Source organism: Athene noctua, chromosome 1, assembly GCF_965140245.1.
Source record: "Athene noctua chromosome 1, bAthNoc1.hap1.1, whole genome shotgun sequence".
In the NCBI taxonomy this organism is placed as follows: domain Eukaryota; kingdom Metazoa; phylum Chordata; class Aves; order Strigiformes; family Strigidae; genus Athene; species Athene noctua.
The window spans coordinates 140008040-140022613 of NC_134037.1; the positions used below are offsets into that span (position 1 = coordinate 140008040).

At 40.1% G+C, this 14574-nt stretch overlaps 1 pseudogene; it reads right to left on the bottom strand.

The window, feature by feature from the left end:
* Positions 1 to 14574, bottom strand: part of LOC141958000 (small ribosomal subunit protein uS5m-like) — a 41560-nt pseudogene that overhangs the window by 5003 nt on the left and 21983 nt on the right.

The window sequence follows — 14574 nt, forward strand, 5'->3', positions numbered from 1 at the left end:
CCTGGAATGGTGGCAGAGATGAAGTCCAGAGCCTGCCTCCAGTTAAACCTTGTTCTGCAGTATGTCCACAAGTCATTTAATTGTACTAAAATCACAGCCAGCTCCTGCTTCTGCTATGAAGCCTTCTCACGAAACACAAAAGCCTGTCAGGGACTAAGGTAAACTCAGCAAGAGCTTTACCATCCCTAAAAATCTCAATTTTGTATATCTATGTGTTACAGCGTGTTTTCAGAGCATGAGCACATAATAAGTCTCTCTCTCACACAGACAATTTATCTACAAAGTTTTACACACTGATCTATCATTACACTTCTTAATAAGGCCCGCAATGCCTGCTGTCCAGAGCACATTGGGACATAAGCACATTTTTTTCTTAGACAACATCAAACCCGTTTCAGGAAATGTACAATCTAGTTCCATCAGTTATAAAACAGGGAAAATATTCATTAAGTGGAAAAGCGTTTCCTGGTTTTTGGAGGATACTTGCATATATGTGAAGGTGTCGTGTAACTGAAAAGGCTGGCAAGATACTCAGACAAGGCAGAACACTGGCAAAAACTGGCAGCAACAAGCTACCCAGGCTAAGGTGCTAATGTGACAGAAGTGGACTCGTATTCTGACATGGTTCAACATGGGACTCTCACAAATAAACTAAGGACGTAAGAACCTGGCAAAATCATCATTAAAGTACGTTATCTCCATGACCAGCAGCTTGCTGTCAGGCCAAGAGCATTTTCCAGATAGGATCCTGATGTGTATTTGTTATGGCTTTAATATCTGCAGGTGTCGTCACCGATGACTTGATTAGGGGAACAGAGACCGAAAAAAAATGGGTTGAGGATATTTTCTTGGGAAGCGCTGTAAGCGTACTGGAGGTCAGAAGAAGTCAATGTAGGTCTGACAAACTGGAGACACAGTTTGAAACCAAAACACTGAAATTCAACAAAGACAGATGCAGAGTGCTTTGCTGAGAAATCAAAAGCACAGCTACAAAATAGAGGAGACTGACTAAAGAGCAACAGAAAAAGAATCTAGGGATTAAAATGGCTCGTTTACCCAATGGCTCTGTCTGCAGGGCCGGCCGCACCCTGGAGGGAAGCCTAAAGGCAAACTCACCCCCCCTTTGGGAAGGGCTGTGGGAATCACCCATATGTCAGCCTTAATTTAGGGCTTGGGGTTGAAACCCCAGCATTTCAGGGGGTGACAGACAGGGTTGATGAACAAAGGGTCTGAAGTGATGTGAACAAAAGGGAAAGCAAAAATCATCAAAACAGGCCTCGAGTGGGGTGACCACCAGCATCTGCCTGTAAGCAAGAATGTTTCTGCGAGGCACTGTAATGGAAAAGTGCTATCTGGGAAATCAGCATGCTAAGGTGCCTCTCTGAAGTGCCTGTACACTAATGCGTACAGCATGGAGAATAAACATGAGGAAGTAAGAGATTTGTGTGCAGTTGCATGTCTATCATCTTGCTGAAGTCGTGCAGGCGTGCTGAATGGCTAACGTGAACGGAGTGCTACAGTGGAGTGCTACAGGCTCTTTAGAAAAGACAGGTTGGGAAGACGAGGAGGTGGAGTTGCCTTTATGTGAGAAAATAGCTGGAATAGACGCAGATCTGCTCTGCTCTGGGGATGGATGATGAGCCAACCAAGAGCTTATAGGTAAGGATGAAAAAGCAGACCAATATAGGTGACACTGTAGGGCACGTCTGTCTGCTAAAGGACATCTGATCAAGAACAACAAATGCACGAGGCTGCCTACAGACAGGTAGAAGGAGTGCTAGCTACTAAATTGCTGTCAATAGTTGTGAAGTATGGCAGGTCAGCATGTCTCAGAAAATGGTCCAGAGAAAACCACAGAAACCACAGAAAGTAAACCGTTTAGGAGTTATGAATACCTAACAACTGGATGCCAATTGCCTGTTGTCAAATGAAAACAAATAAGGCTTAAGTTATTTCTTTTGTGTATTTGTCCAAACTTGTTCCAAACAATTGAATAGTGGTGATGGCTTCAGGAAAAAAAAAAAAAAAAAAAGAAAAAAAAAAAAAAAGCCCAGTCTTCTGCTTAAAAGAAGGGAACAATGAAAAAAAGGAAGCTGATGCAGATATATCAATTACATCTGTACAGGGAGTATCTCCAAGACCCTAGAAGCAAAGGAGGAGACCGTGTTTCTATTAGTGAAATAGAGAATATGAAAACCAGGTTGAGCAGAATAGTGCATTTGCAATAAATGTATGCCTGTAGAACAGAGGAAAAACAGACTGCTGGTTTACAAACTGTTACCTAATTCTCTCTGAACCCTCCGACCTACTCCTATTTACCAGGTCAACTGTGGTAGCAATGAAAAGATTTCACAGCAGTCCTGGAGTATTTGCAGTCAGCTCAGAGCAGGGCAGCAGCTGACTGTATGGAATGAATAAGAGGATGTGACAACCATTTTTACAAACTGTAGTCCAACAATGTCAAGGTAGATTGAATTAAAATTATTTAACTTCAAAGCAGGAGATCTAGCTTGTTTGGTCCTTTGATGTTTCTGTTGTGTCAGCTGGGGCTGTAGGTTACCTGTATCTAAAAGCCTAATTCAAAAAATAATGGGATTGGACCCACTGGCCAACACCAACTCACTCATTTCATGCAGACATTACAGGAGAAATGGGCTGGAAAAGATCTAGGAAAGAAATACCATCCCGACTATTGTGGTGCTGTGAAAGAAGCAGACAGAGAGGGTAGTGTCTGCTATCAGCTACCTCTTGAGACAGCTTTCCCCATGCCCGCACCCAGAAGTCTCTGTCAGTTTCCAACTCCTGCACAAGAAAATGCAAGGAAACTGTAGTATTCTTTTAAACACACGCACAGAGCACAATAGCAGTTTATTAATACTGTGAAGTGACACAGTAGGTTAGAAAATGCCACAAATGAGGTCGCCTGGGCAACCTCAATTCAATCATTCAGTACATAGGGATTAAAGTGAGAACGTATTTCATGAAAAAGCTTTTCAGAGAGGAGGTACGAAGAATTTTTCAGAGTAACACATCTTTCTGTTGGAGAACCACACCTTCCTCTATATATAAACTCTCCTCCCCTCCAAACTGTAATTAAAACTGAGGAACAGCTCTGGACTTGAATCTTTCACATAAATGAAGTTCTGCAAAACTACAGAAACAGAGTTGTCTTATTAAAGCTCCCACATACAGCCCATCATCAGAGATATCTATTCAGCTCATAATAAAAGGAGACTATTTACAGCCAAAAGGTAGATGCTCTGCATATATACTGAAAGCAGGATTTTCTTTACTAGAGTCATATAGCAATGCAAATGCAATTTCCTGTACACTATATACACAATATATGTCATATTCTTGCCTCCTGATACAGGTAGGAATTCTCTATTATTTAGATTATATTATTTGGATTATTTACTTCACAGCTATTAATTTTCTATTTTTTTAGCTGATTCTTCTTTTAATCCTTTACAGCTGTCTTATCTCTAAGTCTATTTGGGGCCTAACCCAATTTTAATATACATCGGTTTGTATATTAAAGACCAGAGAATGCATGAAAACTATCTCCTTATGGAGAAAAACTTAGCACACTCGAGAGTGCTTCTTAAATAAAACTTAATCCTGCAACAAAAAAGGTCTTCAACTCCTCGTATCTGAGAACTGAGTGAAAGATAAACACTATCTCCTCAACAGAACTGGAAACAAGCAAGAAACTCATTGGTGTACAGGGTAGCTGCATAGTGCCTTTATGCTGGGATATAGGGTTATTTAATCCAAGTTAGATGCTACACTGAGATGGTTTGATTGCTTCTAGACATAGCTTGGTCATCTCTACCCTGCACACATAACAATGCTTAGAGTCTGTTACGAGGAAATCACAACTAAACGGAGTGCCTCTAACCAGTATTCTTTCTCCTGCTGAAGAAGAAAACAAAAAAGGTCTCTTTTCACAGCTTGTATTATACTATCCCTCATAATTTGACATTTCTTTTGATTTGTCTGTCGTGCTTTAAGCCCAGAGGTCAACTAAGCACCACACAGTTCACTCCCTCCCACTCAGGGATGGGGAGGAAAAAATAAAACAAAAGGCTTGGGGATCAAGACAAGGGCAGGGAGGGATGAGTCACCCATTATGGTCATGGGCAAGATTCCATCGGGGAAGAAAGAGAACACCAATTTAATTTGAACACCACCGTCACCAGCACTAAAACAATCAGAGGGGGACAGTGAGAAATACAACCACGTCTTAAAAGCACCTTCCCCCAACCCTCCCTTCTTCCCGGGCTCAGCTTTGCTCCCAATTTCTCTACCTCCTCCCTGCCAGCAGCACAGGGGGGCAGGGGATGGAGATTGCAGTCAGTCCATCATCTGTTGTCTCTACTGCTTCTTCCTCCTCAAGGGGAGGACTCCTCACACTCTTCCCCTGCTCCAGCATGGGTCCTTCCCACAGGCTGCAGTCCTTCAGGAACAGATTGCTCCAGTGTGGACTTCTCTCAGAATCCCAGCCTTCTTTGGGTACAGCCACCTCCTCTGATGTAGGGTCCTTGATGGGCTGCAGGAGGGCATCTGCTCCACCAGTGACCTCCATGGGTGCAGGGGCACAGCCTGCCCTCACACGATGGGCTATAGGGTAGTCGCTGCTCTGGCACACCTCCCTCTCTTCCTCCTTTCTTCCGCTGACCTCAGTGTTTGCAGAGGTGTCTCCTTTACAACTCCTCCTCAAAACTCCAACTCCTCCTCCCAGGTTCCTGTTCTTAAACATGTTATCTCAGAGGCACAGCCACCATCGCTAATTGGCCCAGCCTTGGCCAGAGGTGGGTCTGACTTGGAGCTGGGGGAGCTCCAAGAAGCCACACCTCTGTAGCCCCCTCCCCTGCTACCAAAACCACACCACACATCCTATTTATTTTACACTGTAGACAGCATTTCCATGGTTCGACTTCAAATTGCTTGCTGAAGAGACTGTTATAAAGAGTCATAATGAAGAAAGCCTACAAATGGGTCAAGCCACAGATCACTGAGGTCACTATGAGACCAGACTCAAAGGGCTCAAGTTTCCAGGTCCCCTGGAATTTGCAGGTGCCTGGTTCTTTTTTTTTGTAGTTGTTTACTCTTGAGAGTAAACAACTATACTCTGCGGCTAGGAGAAACAAATGCAGATATGTGTGACTGAATACTTTCAGGCTTTGATTTTTTTTAAAACACAAACGGTATCAACAGTAAAATGAACAGTGCACAGGAAAGCACACATGATCCCTTCTGGTAGGTTCGACCTGTGGTTAGTTCTATCACTCTAGAGTTAAACAAAAAATTTTTTTCCCACTGGATAATATATGCTCCAAAACTAATCATATGTTACTACTTTTCCCCACTTCTTTTTTTATATAAAACAAAGTGTCCAAATGAATACATACATAATTTTATTATAAATCTTACTTTTATAAATGAAATTCAAAATTCTTACAGGTATTTCAATATTGGCCAGTGGGAAAAAGGGTAAATTTTCTTCAAGTCATCATGTCTCCTGAAGTCCTATAACAAACAATTATTACTTTGGCATATTTTACATACAGAAAATACACATACCTGCAGCCCCTTTACCATTTCCAATAGCCACTAAGGCACGTATTGATTTTTTTATGCCTTCCTTTGCCTTCATACAAAACACATTTTTCACCTGAAGAAAAAAACCACAAAGGACCTTGTTATGGCACAGTCCAATTGTTTTGGTTTTTTTTAAAGAGAGACAGTTTACCAAAAAAGCAATTAGAGGTCTGACAAAACTTTACCATATATACTATCTTTGTCAGTAGGCATCATCTACAGTGGGACACTGGTTTCAAGGCATCAAATACGTAAAGGCTGCAAAAAAATCAATACTCAGACACAGAATTTACTTCAGTACAGTTTCATTAAAACTGTTTACCTGCACAACAGCTAATGCTCTAATGCCACTAGCTTCATGTGTGACAATCGTGATGAAAAAACGTGGGAAAAAATTGTGACATTACTATCGCACTGCACCCTCACATTTTAACTCATTTTAGAAGCACTCTCAGGAATTGATCAAGGCATGTTTTGGCTTTACATGGGTTAAAATTTACAACTGAAATATACTTGCAGACTGCTGAAGGTATTCTCATTATTGAGATGACAGCAGCTAAAAAGAAAACTTCATTTAAGAGAGGGGAAGAAGAAAATCCTATTTCATTCCTCAAACTAGAAAGGTTTACAGAAACTGCAAGAAATCCAAGCAGAGATGCAAGAATGCTATTTAATTTGGAGTAGGGGGGGATATAACAACTGGGAAGACTGGTAGCCTCATGGTTAGCATTCCGGAAATCGAAATTTGCTTCTGCCTCTGCGACATACTCCCCCTACTTGACTATAGGCAAATCACTGCTTTATAGTCTCCCACCGTAAATCATCTAATATATAATCTGAGATGCTTTATCCATTTAGCTCCTGTTCTATTTTCCTTAGTTTAGTTTATATATTAAAATATATGTTTATTTAAATATAGACATATATAGTTTATATACTGTATATAACATAGAAACAATATAAAAATATAAGACACAGAAATATATATATATATATACATATAAAATACCACACTAGATATTGTTTGACTGTGTCAATATCTGTCTCTCAGAATTACCAGTCAAAAGATACAATTTACTTCATGGCTCATTTCTGCCCTTCCTCTCAAATGCAACAGGATCTAATTTCTTGAAGCCTCTACATGATTTCCATAAATTACAGTAATAGTTAAATTAAACATGCATTGTTAATACATGAATTAAACAGGGCTCCCCTCTTTTCCATATATGTAATTCTTCAGTAATCTAGTCTGGCTGTAGTATACATCTGGAAGCAGATTATTATAAAATATTTGGTCATGGCTTAAACATTCTTACAGAAATTAAAGAAAAAAACCCACAACCAAAACAACCCCCAAAAATTTCACTTACATCACTAGGTACAGATTAGGAATGAATGCTTCTGAAAAATTCCACCTTGCTTTCCATTAAAATAAAGATGCTGTTAAATTCAAGGTGCATATATATTCTAGAGAGCACTTTGAAGAAATATCAGCTTTACTAATTGCTTATTCCAAGATATTTTTATTTCTGCAATCTTATTGCTTACAAGAACAAGCTAAAAAACCAAGCCCCCTAAGACAGAAGTGCTTGTGGAAATAGGCATATTTACAGAAAATGCAAATAACAATGAAAGAAAAGAGAGCGAAGTAGAGTGATCTCCCCGGAAGCATTAAGAGCATAATATTTTTGCTTTGCACATACTTTTATCTTCTGTTACCAATATGAATGTACTTGTACAAGAAAAAAGTTAGCATGCGTATTGTCAAAAATAAAGGATGTGATGTTTGTAGAAGTCTACTCAAGAATTATTTTTCTCCCTTCCCAGAAGGTGGCAATAAAGACACATACAATGAGCTTTACCAGAAGCCTTCCTAGAACCTTCCTAAAACTGTTCTTGTCAGCTGTTACTGAGCAGCTCTGAAGGAAAATGTGTTCAGTCACCCACCACAATCAGTGCTATTTCATCTCCCCTGAAATGCTGTGAAGGCCTTTCAAGCTTGATAATGTACACAGGCAGCCATGACTGCTAGAACAACAGTGTCCTTAAATTCTTCCCACCACAGCCCCATGCCTCCTCACATCAAAGGAAGCAGTGCTCTTCTAGAGCATGCTCAGCAATGCTTAGAAAGCCTATCATTAAACTGCACTGGAATTAATACACAATGAACAACATGCCACTTTTAAAACAGATGACCTCTGAAAAGTGACAGAAACTAAGACAAGTACCCCTATTTACTAAATTGCCACTCAAGCAAGATTTAAAACCAATTTTAAAAATTTCAAAACAGATGCATGCTCAACCTTAATCACAGTGTACCTCCAATCGACTGTCTCTGTATCCATTATCCAGTGGTAATAATGCAAATTCAGCTTTCTTTTGAGACCTGAGGGAAGACCAGCATCTCTCAAATACAAAATGAAACCACAGTTTCAAAGGCAGAACTGAAAGTGCGGAAACTGGCTACAGTCAGAGACAGGCTGCTAAAGGTTATTATGATTTCAAGTACTCAGCAGTTATTGCACTCTGTTAGAAAAAGGTAAAAACCCAACACTTCCCTTTGTTCTTGCAAAAACGGGATGAATGACAGGCCAAACTGATTGCACCTGGATAGTCCTCTTTCCTAGAATGATATTCTAGTCATGATTTTGAGGAACCTGCCACTTCTAGGCCACATTCTCGACACTGCTATTCTTTTGCTGCTGTTATGCAGAAGAGAGTGTCTGCACAGGCTGTTCCCCTCATGGCAAAAGAACCTCTGGTCCCAGTACTCCTCTAAGGTACAAGGTGAGACGAGATAAAATGAGAGCAGGATACAGTGCTGAAAGAAAAGCACTTCCATGCAAATGAGCCTAGAGAGGCTCAGAGACATAGCTAGAAGGCTTGGGAAGCCAGTTACCCAGAAGAATTGAGTAATAAACTTGTGAACAAAAATCAAGCCCATGTTAGCTAGATCATGTCCACATCAGCCTTCTTTGTGAAAAGCACCAAAGGCAAATCAGATCTACACCACAGTGACAGAACATCTCCCAGTTATAAGTTAAACCTACCGTACCTAAAAATCAGAAATTGCACAAGCTAGCTGGAGGGCAGAACTAGTACTGCTGACAAGTGACAAGGGTGTGTGTCACATGGTTCCCTGAAAGCATACAAATGGTGGGCAGTAGCAAGAGTAGTGCTTCAGAAGGTGGCAAATTAGCCTGTTTTCAGCTCTGATTACTAAGATGTGGCCTCCTCAAGGAACAGCTAGCTGGTGAATTTATCAGTCCAAGCTGATGGACTGAAGCTACTCCAGCACAGCCCCGTGGGGAGCCAAACCAGGCATCTCTTTATTTCAGTCTGTAATTTTGGTGCCCCTGCCTGCCTTTGTGCTCCTCTGGTCTGTGGTTATGGTTCTCCTGTGATGGTCCTGGGAGGAGTGCTGGCAGGGTGTTACTTGGGTTCCTCTACTTCTGCACTCCTTCCTGTGTGTGTAGACAGGCCTTTTATCACATAACCTAACAGTCAGTACTCTCTCCGTCTTGGTCATCAGTAGAATAAATAAAGTACTTCTCTCTCTTGAAGAATTTGATTCAGTAGCTATAACCTCGGAGAAGCGGGAAGATTAGAACCAACCATCCTGTTCACTGTGCATCCATCTCCTAAGGGCACAGTTAAGTGGAGTCTTTGTAACTGCAATACAGAAAAATAGTAATTTGTACTCCTCTACCCCTCACTCAGAAAAAAAGCTGAAAGTTTGTGACCAGATACTTGAAGTATTTTTCATATGGGCTGACTCATCACAGCTCTGGAATAAACCCCAAGTGCAGTTCTCATCCAAGTTAGTAATGAGCCCGATCTGCAGAGAAACTATTGACTAAACCATGTTTAGTGCTGAGAGTTTTGCCCTGTCCATGTGTGAAATTCTCACTTTTATAACTCACTAGGAAAAAAAAAAACAAAACAACATAGCTCAAGTGCCCTACCAACGCAGTATGTGTCTAAATGTGGCTTCATACTAGAGCTCACATCTGAGTGTATATCCTTGGGATTAATCCAACAATAATGCATGCTCAAAGCCACACTACATCTGAAACAGCTTTGTTTCCTTTCAAAAGATGATCCATAATCATGCTGAATTATAATTCATTTAAAAGCTTATGAATGTTCCAAATGCTGATTATTTCATACATACAGGCTGACAGGTAAAAGAGATAACAAGATTTAATAATTTAATCAACAGAATCGGTTGAATCAGTTGGGGTTTAGCATTCCTAAACTCTACTTTAAAGGCAGGCCAAAACTCTTGAGAACTCCAAGAATATCAGAAATAAATTCTAGTGCACAGCTCTGACCTCTCATTCTTTTCTGTGACAAATAGCTTCAGGTGCTATCTTAAAAACTGACTGAAATTTTTATTGTCAGTCTACAGACACTGTCAGTGTCATCCAGGGAACAGAAAACTTCCCTGTAGTTCTAAAAGCAAAATCTAGAGCTCAAATACCCCAAAAGTACTTGGAGCCAACATCTCATCTGATGTAGATTATTACTCAGAGAATATTCTGTATACCATGTAATTTTTCAGTCAAGGATGTCAAACAATGGATCTCAGATACTGTAATTTCATGCAGCATTTTCTTTTCACAGCCTTTTTTGTTGTACCCTTTGCAAAACCAGTAACTTCCAATTACTTATAAAAAGAAACAAAGATTTTAGATTGAGTATTAAGGAATATTTTTTTTGGTCACAGTAGCAGGTCTACAAAGATTAACTCTGTGGTCTTAAAACAAACACATACTGGTGGGTTTTTTGCTACTTTGTGGAAAGTTGAAACTATTGCCTTATATTGTATTAACAATCCCCTGCTGTGCCTAGACAATTTGTTTAGTAGATGCAGAACAAATGACTACAGAGTGATACAGTTAAAACATTTTTCTGTGTTCATATTCCTTCCAGTTACATGCACTTTGTGACAATAAATTTAGAAATACTTAAGACAAGGTCCTTTGTATCATTTTGACCCAACAAACCTTTGTTTCTCTGACTTAACCCCTGCCTTCCACATGCCCACATAAAGCTACTGTTCCTAAGGCAACTCAATTCTCCATGGCTTGGTAAAGAAAGCCTAGTGGTTCCTACTGTCACTATCCCTGAACAGTCCCAGAAAAGAATGAGAGTCCCCATACAACCAGTCTTCTCTACTGCCCCATTGATATTTGTTGCAGGCTGGATTCAGATGTTTAAATAAGAATAGGTGACATTCAACTGCAAGAAAATAAACCTTGAAACTTCTGCTAATCTTTTCCAGCTATGAACAGTGCCTGTTCACTCTACTCCTGCTCAGATTTTGGCTAACACACAGCTCATGTTAATGAGCCTGATGTAAGCTGGGAGCAGCTCCATTAGGTGAGAGCAACACATAGGCAAACACAAGGCCAGGAAGAGCTAAAGGTCCTTATGCAATCACTGCCACCTACAGCTTACTGTCCCCTGCAGCCATCCTCCTTGGGTACTGATGGTCTGGCAGTTTCTTCAGGATCCCCTAACTCCTGGCAATGGTACAGACCAAACTTCCAAGCTGGACGGTATAAACGCCAGCTTACCCCAAACGATTTTGAAGTGGATCCAACAGCAGCTGGATTGCTGAGACTTTTGTGCTTCCCAGTGTGATACAGGGGGTGCCCACACCATGACAAGAGGAGCAAGAATGAGCACTCTTACTGTTGGTTTGGCAACTGTTTTGCTCGCAGATGTGTGAGTTACAAGTTGCAAGTAACGAGTTATTAGAGAACTTTTGAGTTAGAAACCTCACAAATTAAGTGATGAGCTAGTGAATTCACATTTTAGAGCATTCAGTACAAAGGGGACTGAGTGCTTGTTTGATGTGTGTGTTTTCCTTCCTAGTAAGCAAATTTGAGTGATTCAAACAGACCGTGACATGCACACCTAACACTACCTGCACAACATCAGATGCAAGTTCTGCAGAGTCTGATCAGAAAACTCCTTTTTTTCCAATTGTTCTCTTCAGTCTTGCTTCTCCAAAATGCCGTATGACAGCTGAAGTAAATGCTGCATTCAAACAGGTCTCAGACAATCAAAAAAGAAGCATGCTTGAATCCAGCTGAATATCTGCAGAAAACAGGGGAAGAATGAGCAAGCTTCACTTGACAGAGAAAGCCAGCTTCAAGAAATTACAGTTATGCATGAAGTCGTGCACATCAGGACTCAGATATGAGCTGCCAATACTATGACACAACTCTGAGGCATACCCAATCTCAAGTCAATTCAACTAAGAATAAAGTCTGCAAAGAATACTACTAGAGGTAACATGCAAAAAAAAGAGATTTAGGTGAGAGCCTAGAATCTGGCTTTATATACCGCACACTGTTTTGATTACAAGGCAAAAAGTATTGCTTCTCAAAGGCTTTCTGTAGAGTTCATCACTAACTCAATTCCTGGGAAAATACAATCCGTGTGCTTTTCAGAATATCCACTCAATCATTCACTCAATGCAATTTACTTTGACTGATTCTAAGGAAGAACCAGTTAGTTATTTTAACTATGCAAGTGTTAGAAAGTAAAACCAGCCAAACAAAAACCACACAAAGACCCAAAAGAAAAAGGTCTACATACAGTTTTACATATAGCATAAGAAAGAATGAGAGATAACCCTGGACTAAAATAGCAACATGAAATGATTTTGTATTTTAAGGACCAGAAAAGGGAATACCAACATCCCAGTACCCAGCCCATGACATATGAAGTTCTGTATATAAACCAAAGCGCCGGTGTACTTACATCTGCAGAAAGCAGCTTTTGCTTTAAGGACAGCATCAGTGTCTTCATGCCTTTTGCACCATTTTCTCTGTACAAATTGAGTGCATTGCCTGACCGGAACTTCTTTAGCAAGTCTATACCTTTTTCTAATTTAATACTCAAGCAGAAATCAGCAGGGGTTTTTGTTTAAAAACTATAGCACCATATGCTAACCATCTGGTTGAAAAAGGGAACTATTCTGACACGGGAAAGGTTGCACTGACAGTTACAATAGGGCCATGCTTGCACAAAATTCTTCAAGTCAAGTCACCTTTATTAGAAATAGGTAACAAAAACCAAAAAAGCATAAACGTAACAGTAAGTGATCAAAAGGCAGAGTTTTCACAACAGGTAACAGGCAACTTCAGTGTTGGGCAAAAAAACCCAAGATCTGCCTTTTGCAAAAGACATTATTTATAGCCTTATCTTCTCCCTTGGTATCCTTTTGTGAAAGACTTAAAGGGTCACTAACCTCATGTTATGTGCTTTCAGGCCTTATGTGCTTCAGGCAGCTCTCACCACCTAATTTTGATTGTGCTCTGAGGCAAATACTACCATTACACAGGATATCATGTAAACTGTTTTTTTTACTAATGTTACCATGTTGTTTTTGGAGAAAAATAGAAGAAAAAATTCATCTGAGGATGGATGACACACAAAATGAAGCCTTACAGTTAAAGTAAGAATGGCACATCTAGTACAGCTGTAAATTTTAAGTACCACTGTTACTACATTATGTTAAATAACAGTAAATATTACCACAAATTCTATTTACGTGTAATATATGAGCAAAACAGGAAATGTGCCTTCACAGCACTAAAGCACTAGACTGCATCATATATTTATTTCAATTTTTTCATGAAGGGTCTTCAGATTTGGAGAGAAGGGGAAATAAGTTAATCTGTTAATGCACACACTCTTATTATATCTTGATTGTAAGGATTCCATATGAATTTAAAATAGTATCAACACTCTTCTTGCTCAAATGGCCCATTTTACGGTATTTTAACATGCTAATTCCAAATTTGATGCCATTTTTTACATTAAAATTTGATTTTAAGTTTTTACAATTTTTCTCACCTCCCCTGTTGTTTGTCTGTGTTCAGTCACCATTTATTTTTGTTTATGGGTCCAGGGTCACCACTTGGACGAACAGACTTCAGGCCTGTTGTGGCCCTAAAGCGGGCCGTTGGGTTAAGAAAATGTCTTTAAGAGAAAAAATGCCTAGGTAAAGTTGGTCCCACCAACCATACTAGCACTGAATATACTAGCTGTAAGGGCAGGTGGGTGGGTGGGGTGGGTGCAGGGAGAGGAGCTTGAGTATGAGAGGAGCATTGAGAGGAGTGGGCCGTGGGAAAAGGAGGCGCAGTGCTTGCTGCAGGCCAGACCAAGTGTTTCTGGGCTGGATGTTCCCCACCCCTGCTTTAAGCCTTCGTGGATCCCCTGTGATGACATCGGGGCGCCCCAGGGGTCCATGGACCACAGGTTGAGAACCACTGGTCTACAGAAAAGTCAGAAACAAAATAGGCAGTCCCTGTTGCTGATCCTTAAAAAAAAAAAAAAAAAAAATCACTCAAGCCAGCTTTTTCTCTGTGACAACTTTAACTCCAGCTTACATGAAAATCTGACCTTGACTGTACCCTATTCTATAAGCAGGGAAAAATCAAGTTAGCTTTTCTGTTTCTACATTATAAAAAAACACTTTAATAAGCAATATTTCTCCGTTAGCAAGGCAGCACAGTCTTTTTAGTAGCATACTCACAAACCCCACCACAACAGTTTTCCAAAACCCACCACAACAATCTACTGTGTGTATAGCTACTCCCAATTTAAGAAAACTAAAGAATACAGAGAAGGCTTTTCTGATTCTTCAGCATCTCAAATGAAACTGTGCACATGTGGTTTTAAACCTGAGAACAACAGATTAATTTTGCACATTGAAATAAGAATGCATAAAAAGTATATGGTGCAATTCAGGACATCTCATTAACGGTCAAGTAAATGCTCATTTTTGTTGCATTTATCATTCTCAGCATAATCCTTAAAAAACTATTAAATGGGAATTTAGTGTCTAAAAGGATCAGATGATCGATTTACATATGATCGGATGATCACTAGCTTTTTTTCCAATAATACTATCCATTAAAGGCTGTTTGGGGGAAGTCTAGACGTGCA